The 15,809-nt window shown below is 39.1% G+C and overlaps 1 protein-coding gene across 12 annotated transcripts in view; it reads right to left on the bottom strand.

Moving 5' to 3' along the window:
• LOC139467890 (rap guanine nucleotide exchange factor 6-like) overlaps window positions 1-15,809 on the bottom strand; it is a 172,936-nt gene that overhangs the window by 82,264 nt on the left and 74,863 nt on the right. The window contains exon 1 of one of the 12 annotated variants that reach the window (XM_071249432.1): window positions 979-1,545. The exons of the other annotated variants lie outside the window; for them this stretch is intronic. The gene's annotated coding sequence lies outside the window, so the exon portion shown is untranslated. Of the gene's footprint in view, window positions 1-978; window positions 1,546-15,809 lie in introns of those variants that run through there. 12 annotated transcript variants of the gene reach the window in all.

Here is a 15,809-nt window from a genome sequence, read left to right on the forward strand (position 1 = left end):
GTATCTGTTCACTTTCTCTACTGTTGCCTATCTGCTAGTGTATCCGTTCACTTTCTCTACTGTTGTCTATCAGATAGTGTACAGGTGTTCTTGTATTCAGGTAAAGAAGGGCCAGTGAGTATGTTTGTTCGAAGCTGTGACAGTGAGGAGGTTTATCTGTGTAAATATGATATCTAGGTCGCACAGTATTTTTATCTTCACACCTCAGTGGATGTCAGGTATGAGATAAGAAAAGAATGTCTAAACCTGCTAGATAATATGACAAAATTAGTTCTTATCAATCCAGCATCTTGACACTTATGCAACCCAGGAAACAACTTCTAAAATCTATCTGAAACTGATTATTTTTCAAAATGCTTTGAGACTGACCCTGCATTAAAGTTGTTGCTGTTCACTGGACGTGTTTGTCTGTTTGTTTGTTTGTTGTTTAATGCCACACTCAGCAATATTCCAGCTATATGATGACGGTCTGTAAAATAATCGGACCATCCAGTGATTGACATCATGAGCATCAATCAACACAATTGGGATCTATGACATATATCAACTAAGTCAGCGAGTCTGACCACCCGATCCCGTTAGTCGCCTTTTACGACAAGCATAGTCGCCTTGTACACACTGGACGTGTATAATGGTAGAAATGGATCATTGTGATAACAATATCCATAAAGAAAAGGTTCAATTCCTAGGTTTCTTGTAATGCATGAGATTGTATGTTGGTTGAACTGGATCACTGATTGACAACATTACAGTTCACTGCTTATATGACATGCTTTGTCACAAATACACCTATTTTAGGACACAGGTGTTAAAAGTAGGTCAAATAAGAACTTCAAAACAAAACATCCCACAAAACATCCCACAAAACATAAACAACCACACATCTTCACATGGTTATATACAACACAGAACCACACATATGAAGATCTATTCCCCATCACTGATCACTACTCAAAGTACGCTGTACATCATACTTACCAGTAATAAATCCAAGTACTGTATGTAGACAGAAATGTAATTGAAAGCCGACGCGGTTAGTCTTGTTTTAATCCCGAAGTATCTGCTCGTTCACACACAAGAATCCATTAATGGTATCACTGATCCTAGAATGAAGAGGACAATCCAGCATCTGGTCGCCTAGTGACAACACATAAATCTGTCACCGATATCGACTTCTCCTCTGGTGCAGTAATGACAGTCACCATCCCTAATGCACCATGTGTAGGAAGAAGAAGAAGGGCATGTCTCAACCACTGAGTGTCCTAGATATGCCTGTGTCACTTGCTTTCCTTGACGTCTGCTCACTGCGCTCCAATATAGTATATCCTGGCTATGGCAGATGTAGGTCTGCTCAGTGACAACAATGGTTGACAGTGGAGCACACACCGTCTAGTCAACACTCTCAGTCTCTATGCATTAGCAGTAGCGGCTGACCCCAAGTAGGTCACTGTGGACAAACAATAGCCACAGTCCAGCTCTCAGTCTGATCAAGGCTCCTAGATGCTACACCATGTGAAGGAATGCCTACTATCCTGTTTTTCCATATGTAACACTCCACTGATCTTGAAGCAGCAGTCCTTAGGACCAGTTCATTATCTCTACAGGTGGGTAAGGATATGACAGCACAGCGCCACACACTGGATGATGGGGCTGGTAAGATGATACCCCAAAGCCCGGCTGCTTAATTAGATGTCTGCATGGACAAAGGACTGCTGGGTGATTAGGAGAATCTGGTGGGGTCTGACTCATATGAAAAATCAATATTTCACCCCTATCAAGCAATGGACTCTCCCATTTCTTACTATCCACTACACTGGCTTGTGACACTCTTCAATCAATGAGGGGAACATGGCCTGGAGGCAGAGATGGAATGTAAAACATGACAAGCTTCTTACTCCTGAAGGTAGTGGACAGTATAGTGACCTAACTTTCTCAAAACCAGCCATGTGTGACAGTGGGCCCCGTATGGCGGAAATATAGGACCAGAGGCTCAAGTTTCTCACTAAACACAAGGTGCCTATTCACGTCTGGCTGGCTTACTGTGTTGTGTAATTTAGGTAGCGGAAATATTTATGTTTGGGATTTATGCCTTTGGTGTAAAACTCACTGTTTACTCAAAAAGGATAGAATCCCTATTTAGCATATTCTGACTTCAAAGGAATGCTCTAATACAAACTGTAAACTCAAGTTGACTTAATGAACAAAGTAACAATCAGTTAATTAGTGTCATAAAACATGAGACATTTTTTTTTTTTACATTAGTAAATACCTCCATTCAGTTCATATTAATATTTTGATATACCTTTAAAATTAGTTTTAAATCTGTAAATATACCATTTATTTATAAATAGCTATGTCAGAGCAGGTTTACAGAATCAATAATAATTTATAATTTTGTTTATAACTAAAAGTTGTTCTTTTAAAACTCAAAAATAAATCAATAAATGTTCATATTTTTCCATAAGCTCCACATAAACCCAAATCACATACCACACAGATCAACACTCAAAACAGATTCAAACCCAATGACCCTAACACTTTCTCCATGTGGACTCAAGTCAGTATACTGTACACAAAAACCATCTTGCATAGTCAAGAAGTCCAAGTCACAAGCAACATGACAGATAATATGACATGTCCATCATCCTTGCATGACCTCCCTGTCATGGAAAACACACAGGCTCTTCCCTGGTGGTAAGTGCGTGAGCGGAGCAGCCAACGGTGATCAGCTGATAAACTGTAGCAGAGGTTGGAGGCAATGACAATGGCTTACAAAAGCCGACAACCACTGGTAACTCTTCAAAGGTTGGGTGTAATGAATGTCGTTTTCAGAGCCATTCAACCATGACAAATCTGGTTACAAAGCCAGGATTGTGGGGATAGCTCAGTGTCAAGGAATGCCTGTGGTTGTACGTGACCTAGCAATATGAAACATGTCAAACAGCTATTGCACATATTTTTTAAAGTCCATTTTTGATGTGACACATTGTACTCAGTTGGCTATGAGGTATGTCTATTTCTAAACATGTTAGGCCAATCCTTCATTTGTCACTGATTCTGACACCAAGTTTCTTAAATTGAACACTTGCAGAAACACAACTTCCTTGAAGTAATTAATTTTTACTTCTTGTGAAACACATCACTTCCCTCTTATTATCACAGACACTGGTTTTATTTCTTGTTGTTATGAAAAGTTGCCATGACATCCCTCACTCTGTATTAATTAGCACACAACTTCAGACTCAGAAGAAACCCAGTTTCCCCGAGGAGATTAATCTTGTTCTGAAACTTACAAACTTTAAACAACCCAATCTTAATGCTTCTTTGTTGTTTATCTTCAAACAGTGAACAAAAGAAGACATGTGTATTACAACCAGATAGATGTAAACATGGCCGTCAGACATGGCCGACTGTGCTCCACAAAATGTGCTTGTCATTAAACATTGACAGAGACATGATATGCGGTACATTTCACTTACTTGTGTTTGTCTACATATGTGCTTGGCTACAGAAAGCTAAATTTATATCTGAACAAACCTGTTAAGATTTTAGGTAAACATTCCTGTGTAATGCAGAAAAAAACTTATTTATGTTTGCATTGTGAGGAAATAATGTTCAGAGTAATGCACAGTGAACATGGGATGGCCTTACACTCGCATGTCTTCAAGCATAAATCGATGTGCCGCAGGTTAGGACTGCAACACAAAGGTTATTTCTTTTGTTTATTAAACTTGTAGATACAAATTAGATTGAACAAATTGGACATCAGGACTTGGTGGAAGTAGGGGCACAATGTATGTTTGTTTGTTTGTTGTTTAATGCAGCACTCTGAATTATTCTAGTTTAAATGACAGCGGTCTGTAAATAATCGAGTCTGGACCAGACAATCTAGTGATTGACATCATGAGCATCAATCCACACAATTGGAATACGATGACATGCATCAACCAAGTCAGCGAGTCTGACCACCCGATCACGTTAATTCTCTCTTACAAGAATAGTTGCTTTTTACGGCAGGCATGGGTTGCTGAAGACCGATTCTACCCCTGATCTTCACGGGTCAGGGGCACAATGGTTGAATGGTACGTTTCACACTTTCCCCTGGTTCAGACCTAATTCTACAGTATCAGTGCCATAAATGTGTTCCCACAACCTGAGTTCATCAAAAGAACAACTTTTAACAGACTGATCTTAATCCAAATCTTTTCCTAACATCTAAATTTTAAGCAATTAAAACAATTGAAAGATTGTACAAAGCTACAATTGTGTATGAACAAGACAACATTAAATCTTCCATGCCACAGGTGGACATTTAACCATGTGTATTGATAAGTAAATGAGGTCACATAGACTAATATTTAGTCTCTGAAATCTTATACTACACAATATCCTTCTTGACTAAAAATAAAAAAAAATTCCCTATGCTAGCTTGAGCTGGCTAGAATTGCTTTTGTATGCATTTCTAGATTATTTTTTTTTCATAAAATAAATATATTCCACGGTCATGGTGCAGGACTAGAGGCCACATTACTTTCATTCATTTCCCTTCTCCACATGGTCATGAAACCATCCTTACATTGGACACAATAACCCTGTATTCCTGTAACCAAACAGCTAAGTCAAACACTCCACTCATTGTGAGATACAATGGATGCATATGGCATGTGCCTCACTGACTCTTGTACTGTGTAAACCAAATGACCCATCTCCAGGTTATAATGTTGTGGATTTATATATGCTTCTACACTGCTGCTTGTATATACAATGGTCAGTCATTATGGGTGTCTACCTCCCTCCTGGGTGTAAAACCTCCAGATCCTACACATTAAACACACTTTAAGCTACAGCAGGTGTAGAGTGAGTTCCTGACCAGTGGGCATACCTTCAGAAAACGGTCATATTCCCTGTTCCCTGATGTACCTAGGTCCATTCTTGACCACTTGGTATACCTACAGTCTACAGTCGTATTCCCTCTTCCCTTATGTACCAAGGTCCATTCTTGACCACTTGGTATACCTACAGTATACATTCATATTCCCTGTTCCCTGATGTACCTAGGTCCATTCTTGACCACTATGTATACCAACAGTATACGGTCATATTCCCTGTTCACTGATGTACCAAGGTCCATTCTTGACTACACAGTATACCTACAGTATCCAGCCATACCTAGGTCCACTCTTGACCACTGGGTATGCCTGCAGTATACGGTCATATTCCCTGTTCCCTAAAGTACCTAGGTCCACTATTTAACTACTTGGTATAACTACAGTATAAGGTCATATGTCCAGGTGTTCTCTGATGTACCTAGGTCCATTCTTGACCACTCAGTATGCCTACAGTATCCGGTCATATTCCCTGTTCCCTGATGGGGTACCTCCAGATGGCCTTGGTCCAATTGTCTGATTCTACACTACCTCATTAGCAGAGAAACCCTGTGATTAATTTGGTAAGATACAGTGTTTGAAACTAAGTGGGAAAGTCAAGAGATCTTTGTCATCACCCTAATGTTGATACATTGTAGTTAGAGATTCATTGAGTCTCCAGATTCAAATACCAAGCGAGAAGACCTCAGGGTCCCTGGAACCCCTTGAATTTAACACTGAAGACAAAAACATGTAAACTCCCAGTCACTATTCTACTCAATTTCCAAAGCAGAGAAACACCCAGAAGAATTTGGTCAGACATTGTGTTGGCTCCCAACAGGATTATCAGATTCTACCAGGTTTGACATAGTGTTACTTTTTATTGCAGCAGGATTGTCAGATTCCACCTTGGCTGAAATCCAGGCTCATAAGTTGAAAAACATATATGCATTTCGATATTCAAACATCATGTAAGCTTCCTGCAGTGTTGTCAGATTCTGCCAAGGTGGATGTGCAGAAAAACCCAGATAAGGTTGGTTGGACAGTGTGTAAGCTTCCTGCAGTTTTGTCAGATCCTGCCAAGGTGGATGTGCAGAGAAACCCAGATAAGGTTGGTTGGACATTTTGTAAGCTTCCTGCAGCGTTGTCAGGTCCTGTCAAGGTGGATGTGCAGAGAAACCCAGATAAGGTTGGTTGGACAGTGTGTAAGCTTCCTGCAGGGCTGCATGGACAAACCCTGGCTGAGGCCCTCAGCTGAATGTGATGAGATGGAATGTTAGCACCCAGCAGGGTGGCTTGCTCTAGCCTTGACCACAGCACTAGCTGGTGTAGAATCCCAGTGGGTGGGAGAGGACTGATCAATATCTGGCAATCATGGTGTAACTAGCAATTAGATAATTCATTGTAATCCAAACACCTTTGTCCAATCATCCTTAAGTAACAAGTACCCCATTCTGTGTTGCCACTGTAGATCCTGTAAGACTTATTGATATCCGTGTATGTCCCTCCAACACCTTCACAACTCACTAAGGGTGCGTGGTATTACCGTAATATCGGTAAATTGAGGTTCATTCTTTCCTCGATACGTATCACAATATAATGTTTTCATGCTCAGCAACCAAATTAAGACTCAGTTGCCATAATCTGGAGATTGAAAGAGGCCGATACACTAACACACCTGTCGACCAGAGAATATGTAAATTATGTAACCTAAATAAGATAGAAGATGAAAAACACTTCCTTTTGTACTGTCCAAATTATCAGAATGAAAGGCAGATACTTCTTCAAACACTAGAATTACAAAACTGCCAAAATGATAATAAAATCTTAGCAAATATCCTGAACCCCTGTCCTGAAAAAGCAAAACATGTTTCACAAATTATCTCCGACATGTTTATTAAAAGAACCTCTCTTATAGACAACATCTAGATATGACCTTATGATTATTATGTCTTATCAATACAGTATAAACATCATTAAAGTACACGCTGCCAGCTACCTCATGATATATATATATTAAAATGTTTATACACTATGAATGAAAATAATATGCAATATTTATATGTATAATGTACATTATGTATATCTACCTTTCATGTTGATAGTTATATTTATTCCATATGTAGATAGTTTGTACCCTGCCCTATGAGGGTGTTCTGTACAATAAAAATTCTTGATTCTTAATTCTTGCTCAGTGTATCGGGTGATTTGAAATAGCGACTTCTATCCCATGTTTAAAGTTATACACTTGCCAAATACCTTCGCTGCCCCGCAGCATGCATCCAGGGACCCAAGATGGCTGCATATTTTTTTTTAAATTTTGTTGTACCAGCATGCTTTTTTGTTCTATTTGTGAACTTCTATCCATACATTGATGTTTCAGATTTTTCTGTATTCAAAACTTACAATTATACAATATATCATCACACATATCACATTACAGTCTTGTGCATTACAAAATATTGTGATACACTTTAAACCTCCAATACCCATCCGTACAACTCACACACTATTGTTGATAACCAACTAAACCCACATAAATAAATTTTTACTTGCTTCAGTTTGTTTGTTTATTACACTGCACTAAGCAATATTCGAGCCTGTAAATAAACCAGTGATCCATATTTCAGACAAACCAGTGATCGATATTGTGATCCACTTGGTCCCCTTTTACAACCAGCAAAGGTTGCTGTTACACCTATTCTACCCTGGAATACCCATGGGCTCCCTGCTTCAGTAGTAAACTGTGAAATTTGTGCAGTGGCACAAAGACCAATTGATATTACATTCGGACAGACAGATTTATTATCATGAGAATAACCATGTCATAAAAAGATATATACACTGAGTATGCTTATTCCAGCTGACATTTGAGGGAGAGATGATCTGGCTGGGTGTGGATTACATGTGTTATCTACATCCTACATCTGTCACACACACTTCCCACTTCCTTCTCTTGGATTTAGTCACTGCATCTGTCAACATGAAATGGACGCCCTTAATTTGTCATGTTCTGTTTGATCAGCTCTAGGATGATGGCCGACACATGTTAGATGTTGGACTGGATGTTGTCCTCATCCACAAGTTGATGGTTGTAGTCTCACAGCGAAGACATTCACATGATGAGGCCCCATTAGATACAAACATATTATCTAAGAAAACAACTTTCCATGTGTTAGTGTGTTTTGGTTTAAGCAAATGGATAAACTTGAATATTTCTATATTTTTTCTTAATCATAAAATATTGCAGCATTTAAATGATGATGTCAAAACAGAGTTGTGATATCCTGAATCCCAGTTAGAATATAGAAATCTGTGCTAAAGAATTTTGAGTCTACGAGCCCTATGAGGCTATAAACATCACTTTCTGTAGATTTTGATGTTATTATTAGGCTTTAAACACTGAACCTTTAAGACCGAACAGAATTTACAAGACATTGCATTGGACAAGTGATTAACATTGCAGACTGATAAAGTGACATCACAGTAAAAGAAAGTTCCAGCACAACTAACATTCACACTTGTTGTAAGCACAAGGGTATTATTCACTTGAGTCTTGACACAAATGTCACATCTGTGACTGTGACAATTCATCTGTGAGTCGCAGCTGCACTGGTTCACATCAGTGACATATAGACTTGAAATACACTGTTAAAGCACTTACATCTGCAATGTCTACAAATCAGATCAGTTTTTTCCATCTGCCTACTTGAGATGATCCCATGTATTATGTATGATATACTTAAGATGCCATGGCTACCATCTTTCATCCCCCAATAGATCAATAAAAGTTGCAACAGTCAGTAAGTTAGTAAGTGAGCAGACATCCATGCAGGTAATGGGTGCAACCACAGAAGCTGCTCATGTCATCACACATCCCAGTATAACACATACAACAGGTTTCCTCATCTACTTGGTCAGGTACATAGCTTCAGGTGTTTCTGTCCATACACCATGTGAACCTTACTTCTGTCTGTATGTACAGATGCATACCATCTCATGATCAATGCTGCATCATTGCATCCTTACAGCCCTCAAAGACAATCTGCAGCAGGATCAGCCTTCAACATTTTCATCCTGTGAAGAATGAGTGAGTGAGTTTGGTTTAATACCTGTTTGAACAGCATATTTGTTACACAATATGACCATTCAATTCGGAAGGAAAGACTAGTGATGCAGATCCTTGACAGTGTACTGTTGATAAACCAAGAATCATAACAGGATTATATCCAGGATGGAAACCCATATGATCCTGGCATGACAAAGGGAAGTAACTCAGTGCATCAAATTGCAACACCTGCAACCACTGGGATTTCTGTACCCCTCCATAATAAGAAAAGATAAAATGAGTATCAATCATTTATTTACGCACATCTGGACTGACTGTTATCAGCACCCAAGAAGGAATTATTCCAGGAAAATTTGAACCCCACTGTTCCTGCACATACTGTTTTCTGTAACCATAAAAATCATACCCTAATTACTTCGAAATACTAATTCATGAACCAAATAATCTTCTGAAAAGTAAAAACCACAAGCCAAAAACCTTTATGTCCCAAATCATAAATCTATCACTAAAAATTACCATAACTTGCAGACAATGTTAATGTCGACTTCTCCGATATGTCTGACCTTCTAAGTGACAAGTCAGATGACATTTTCAGGAAGAGGCCTCCCTCATATACGTACAGTTATCCATAACATGTCATAATTTAATACTCTGGCCCCATGACGTCAATGAGCAGGAGGATCTTCACTCCGACCCTGGCAGTCACCGCTGATCTGGCCTCCAGTAACCATCCTTTGAGCATGTGCAACATGTATTCAATACTATTCACGTCAAATTGGATTGGAAAAATCCAGATTACCATATTTGGTTAAAAGGTCAAATATTTCCCACATACATTGTAACCTATTAATCATTTACAAGTAATCATATTATTTAGCTATGATAATGTTGTTTAGTCAAACTGACATGTCATATAGACTGCAGTCATTGACACTGAGAGACTCACTTACACAAACATTTTCTCAGCAACACGTTTTACAATATGTTTCAGAATTAGGTTGGCCAACACTGTTGAATAAACAATTAAAACACAATCATATTTCAAACCCATGACCACACGATCCTGGCACAGCTAAGGGAGGCAACTTTGTATATATCTATACACCTACACACACATATTCATTGCTACTGTTAATACAGCTGCTTGTTTGTCCTGTGAGGCATCATATGTGCCTGTAATGGTGCTTCCTTGGTCTATGACAATATGGAAGATACCTGATCAATACGTAACTTTCAAACATGTTCCACTTTCCTGAACTTTAACAAGTATAATTTGACAGAAACATGTATAATTTAATGACAAAATGGACAGAAAAAAAACATTCATATAAGGAAATTAACAATGACGACATCAAGGATTCCCTTTAAGCCTAATGACTTCCAAACAAGGATATCCCACATTAAGGCTGAAGTAAACAAATAGATAACAACCAGTACAGATGATATGAAATGGACAGCCAACAGCTGATGTGAGAATCAGGATGTAAACCACAGATGAAATGATGACATCAGGAAGGTGACGTTCAAATATCACCGAAGGATTCACCACAAGAAGGAAATGGCTTCCTAACCAGCAGGATATACGTAATACGTCAAATAGATGATCATCAGCTGACCAGCTAGTCACTTTCTCAAAAAGGAGGGAATTTGAAACTTGAAGATGCTTTGCAAGTTTAATGCTGTTTCAAACACTATTCCAGTCATATCACAGCATTTCAGCCTAGTATTGGAAGAAAGCACAAATAGATGCAGGTTGCAGGTGTTTCCTGCCTTGGTCAAACTTGTGACAAGCATGGGCATCATAACTAAGGATCATAATCTATAATTCAAGTCCATGAATCCCCCATCCTGGCATGATAAAGGGGCATAACTCTGCACGACAACTAGCAGTGAATTTAGACAACATGTTAAAGTGAGTGAGGTAGTTTGGTTTAACGCCGCTTTTAACAGTATTCCAGTTATATCACTGCATGTCAGCTTAATGTGGGAGGAAAGCCCGAAGTGATGCAGGTATCAGACATTTACCACTTTGGTGAAACCCACGAGCATGGGTATGGCGCTGACAAACCTAGTAACATAATCGAGGTGAACTGGGATTCGAACCCACAATTATAGGTTTCTGGCATGACCAAGGGACCGACTCAGCACAGCAAATAGCGGCACCTTAGACGACTGGGCCACCCGTGTCCCCGACAACATGTTATGTGGTTTTGCTGTGACTGATGACAAGGGAGATAATGTTCTACATCTCATGGGATCCGGGTTAGAATAGGTCTTCAACAGCCAATGTTTGCCGTAAGAGGTGACTAACGGGATAGGATGGTTAGGCTTGCTGACGTTATTTATCACATCCCACCTGCCCAAATCGATGATCACTGCACTGTCTGGTCCAGAATCAATTATTTTCAGACAGCGTCATATAGCTAGAATACTGCTGCTTGGGACTCTAAACAATAAACAAACACACTAACAAACAAACATATCATGCACTGTACCTTAAAGACAATGGGATCAACCAAGCAACCTAACAATAGTTCATGAAAATATGGCATCACAAGAAAACGAATGAACTAACCTGTTGTGACACTGGGACAAGGAAGTGATTTGTCACTGTCCTGGACGTACACTGTACCCCCCCCCCCCCACAAACACACACACACACAGATGTAAATATACAAAGAGAAGAAACTGGGTTGATTGGGGGGAATTTTGATAAGCCACAAGAAAAATAGAGTTTAAAGTGTTTTAGTTTTATTTGACAAGAAAAGAATAGAAATTGTGTTTCGGAACTATCATTGTGTTCTCTTAAACATAGTCATCCCCACAAATCCTCCAAGATGGGGCCCATTAGTCTTGCTGATCAGAGTCTGTTTTGCTGAGACGACTTATTCAAACTGAAATATGCTTATTGTCTATCCTTATAACTTTCTACTGACAGAACATAACACAAACAATCAGAAATGAATGATCATACAACATTTTAGATAATTGTTAAATATCTTCCCTCACAGTTAAACAACTTTCTCGTGTCTTTATTTACAGAAATTGAAAAGTACCTCACCTTCAGTTGCTGTGACTGAACCAAAATACCTAATATAACTCGAAAGCAGAATTCAACAGAAACGTGAGAAACTGTGCTCTGTTGAAACAATCCCCGCATCCCCCTCCAATTATAGATATGAGTCATCCGCAAGTTTCTGCACCTCATTTCTCCCCTTTCTGAGACAGTCCTATATCTGCTATTTGGAAACACACAACATTTTTTTATGTCCCGTGCAACAAAAAACACCCTCATCAAACATGTAAGGTACACCGCGTGGGAATGTATTACTCCAGCCGTGATTTCAGAGACAAACTGTGAAATATTAATGCTTTACCACTGAACATTAGGCCCAAGCTGTGAGCCTGGTCCACAGGCTTTCTGCATCTATTCTTGCAGCATTAGACTAACAACTAGTCTCTGAAATGAACATATCGTACAGAAAAAACAGTTGTTCAGTTATGTTAATACAAATATGATAAAAAGGAGCCCAGTCACTCTCTTCATTTCCTGATACTGCAGTGATCTAGACTTGCCAAACATTAAAGACTTGCATGGGCTGTATTTGATATATATTTGTATCAGGGTCTGTAAGACAGACTATTGCAGCATCACAGTCAGTTGTTACAGCCATAAGTGGCAGGAGACAGGGGATAGGGCAGTAGGTCACAGCAGGTCACAGTAGGATAAAGTAACAGGTTACAGAGGATATGCCTGTAAGGAACAGCAGGTTAGAGAGGATATGCCTGTAAGGAACAGCAGGTTACAGAGGATATGGCTGTAAGTTACAGCAGGTTACAAGATAAATTAACATGTAACACAGGATATGGCTGTAGGTTACATCAGGTTACAACAGAATATGGCTGTAGGTTTTATCAGGTTACAACAGAATATGGCTGTAGGTTACATCAGGTTACAACAGAATATGGCTGTAGGTTTTATCAGGTTACAACAGAATATGGCTGTAGGTTACAGCAGGTTACAACAGGATATGGCTGTAGGTTACAGCAGGTTACAACAAGATATGGCTGTAGGTTACAGTGGGTTAAAACAGGATATGGCTGTAGGTTACAGCAGGTTACAACAGGATATGGCTGTAGGTTACAGCAGGTTACAACAGGATATGGCTGTAGGTTACAGTGGGTTACAACAGGATATGGCTGTAGGTTACAGTGGGTTACAACAGGATATGGCTGTAGGTTACATCAGGTTACAACAGGATATGGCTGTAGGTTACAGTGGGTTACAACAGGATATGGCTGTAGGTTACAGCAGGTTACAACAGGATATGGCTGTAGGTTACAGTGGGTTACAACAGGATATGGCTGTAGGTTACAGCAGGTTACAACAGGATATGGCTGTAGGTTACAGCAGGTTACAACAGGATATGGCTGTAGGATACAGCAGGTTACAACAGGATATGACTGTAGGATACAGCAGGTTACAACAGGATATGGCTGTAGGTTACAGTGGGTTACAACAGGATATGGCTGTAGTACTAGTAGTCAGGACTAATGTCGGTTTTAAAGTACTAGCTCAATAAGATACCTGCAGTTTCAATATGGATACCCACTCATACACAATATACTGACTCCATTTAGCTGACTAGTGTAGACCAGGAGACTACAGCAGCATGTTCAAGTCCCCCTGCAGTCAGCAGTATTCAGCCGGAAGTAGCAAGCAGCATTTTCAGGAAAACATTTTCCCACAGAAAAAGTTGGAGCAGATTGATAAAACATTTATAATGCAACATTCCTGAGTGTGGCATACATTTCATGAATTCCTGGAAATGTACAACTCATTTATGTTATCCAGCTTTAATCAAACCAGAAATTTATCTTTGGTGTAAAAACGTAAAAAGGCTCAGTAAAGTATCCTTTACTTGGCCTCCTTGAAGCAATCCATATTTTGTTGGTCCTGTCAAATCTTACATGTACTGATGAACAGTTCAACCAAGCTAATATTGACCTTCCTCTGGTCCATTTTCATCCACGGTACTGGGGACCTAAATTTCAAACCCTTCAACACAACAAACAGAAAATACTTAATTTCTTTTTCACAAACAGCCATAAAAACGAAAAGAAAAAAAAACTGTTCATGCAGGTTATACACATGAAGCATGTCCCCAGAAAAACACCATGTCTGTAACAGGGTTACACTGAAGATAACATCTGGAAGTACTTGGTTCTCCATCAGATTTACCCTAATCTCATCAGACACTTCACAAGGAACCAAACCCTAACAATTTAAGACTTGAGCATTTAGAAGTCACTCGACTGTAGTTATGCCTGATGTATACCTACTTCAGGCAACGGGGCCTGACATGATGCAATTGGAATCATGAGAGCAAAAACTCGATAAGCAGAAACAATTTTTTTAACTAAAAAAAATATATAAGATATTGAAAACAAATCAAAGTGGTGATCAAATGTCAGGTTGACAAAGCTGTGGCTTTTCTGGAGTCATTTTCCATTGATTTTGTTCAAAAACAGGGGAGGAAAAAGCAGCTGAACATCTGCAGGTCTGTATGAATGATGGAGAATCGGCCTTCTGGAGACAGAAAACAGCTGAGTCGGAGACCAGTGCCGGTACTACCCCAGCAGAACAGTTGTGTGAGACAATACGCTCCAGCTGAGAAGATGTTTGGACAAACACACCATGAACACAGCGATGACACGGTCTTATATCTTGGCATACAATACAATGAATTACTCATAAAATATTAACTCATACTTGCAGGGGGCAGGTCACAGGGCTTACAGAAGGTTGTCCATCGGTTCACATGATGGTTAACAGGGTTTGGATAGGGGATCAGCAAATATTCTTGTCTGTTTTCATCGAACACGATGAACTCTTTCTCATCTCGGAACAAACAAAAAGCTTAAATGCTGTGTAGGACATGACTGATATAGAACTATTAAATGTGACATCATTTACGAAACATCAGTACAGTCAATACACTGACAACTGAAACCAAAATTTGACATTTCATTTTCACACTTTTGTAAAGATTTAGAAATCAAATGTGAAACTAATTGTTGAGAAAAACTTCAATGCTTTTTTTTCAAACTTTAAGAAAAATATCTTAAATCTGTTTACCTAGTCTGTCATACAGACCCTGATACAAATATATCCAATACAGTCTATGCAAGTCTATAATGATTAGCAAGTCTAGATTACTGCAGTATCAGTATCTAAAAATGAAGAGAGGCTCTGGGTTCCTTTTTATTATAATTTTATTAAGATAATTGTTTACAGTATGTTGATTGCAACTGCATGTACTTGGTGGGAGGTTAGCCTAGTGGTCAGCACACCAAACACCCAGGTTCAGTTCCCTAAATGTGTACAACGTGTGAAGCACATTTCAGGCATCCTCTGTCCTGATATTGCTGGAATATTGCTAAAAGTGGTGAGAACCAAACTCGCTCACATATAATAATTGGTTCAAACAACCATATGAAACATAAAATTAAAGTGAAATTTAAGTCATGGTTTGGGTTAAAAAGTTTATAGTATTCTGCTTTAAAATTAAAAATATCCTGCCATACCTTAATCAAAGCGAAGTTTCTCTAGTTAATTTAAACATTGTGACTTTGTTTGTGTAAATCTAAAAACCTGCTGTGTCAGGTAATTCTTCACTGTCAAATCACGACTCAGTTAAACACAGCACGAGACACATTATCACCACAATGGTGCCAAATCTAGCATATAGTCCATCTTCCAGGACAGTCTTCTCTCCACATCACTGTGCACAAAGAAAGAACGGGAATCCTGATTGACAAGCTACATAAATCCACACCATTTAATAACTGCTTGAACATTAAGAACACAGAGC

This window comes from Haliotis cracherodii, unplaced genomic scaffold (assembly GCF_022045235.1).
Source record: "Haliotis cracherodii isolate W230 unplaced genomic scaffold, xgHalCrac1.p SCAF_2, whole genome shotgun sequence".
Lineage (NCBI taxonomy): Eukaryota > Metazoa > Mollusca > Gastropoda > Lepetellida > Haliotidae > Haliotis > Haliotis cracherodii.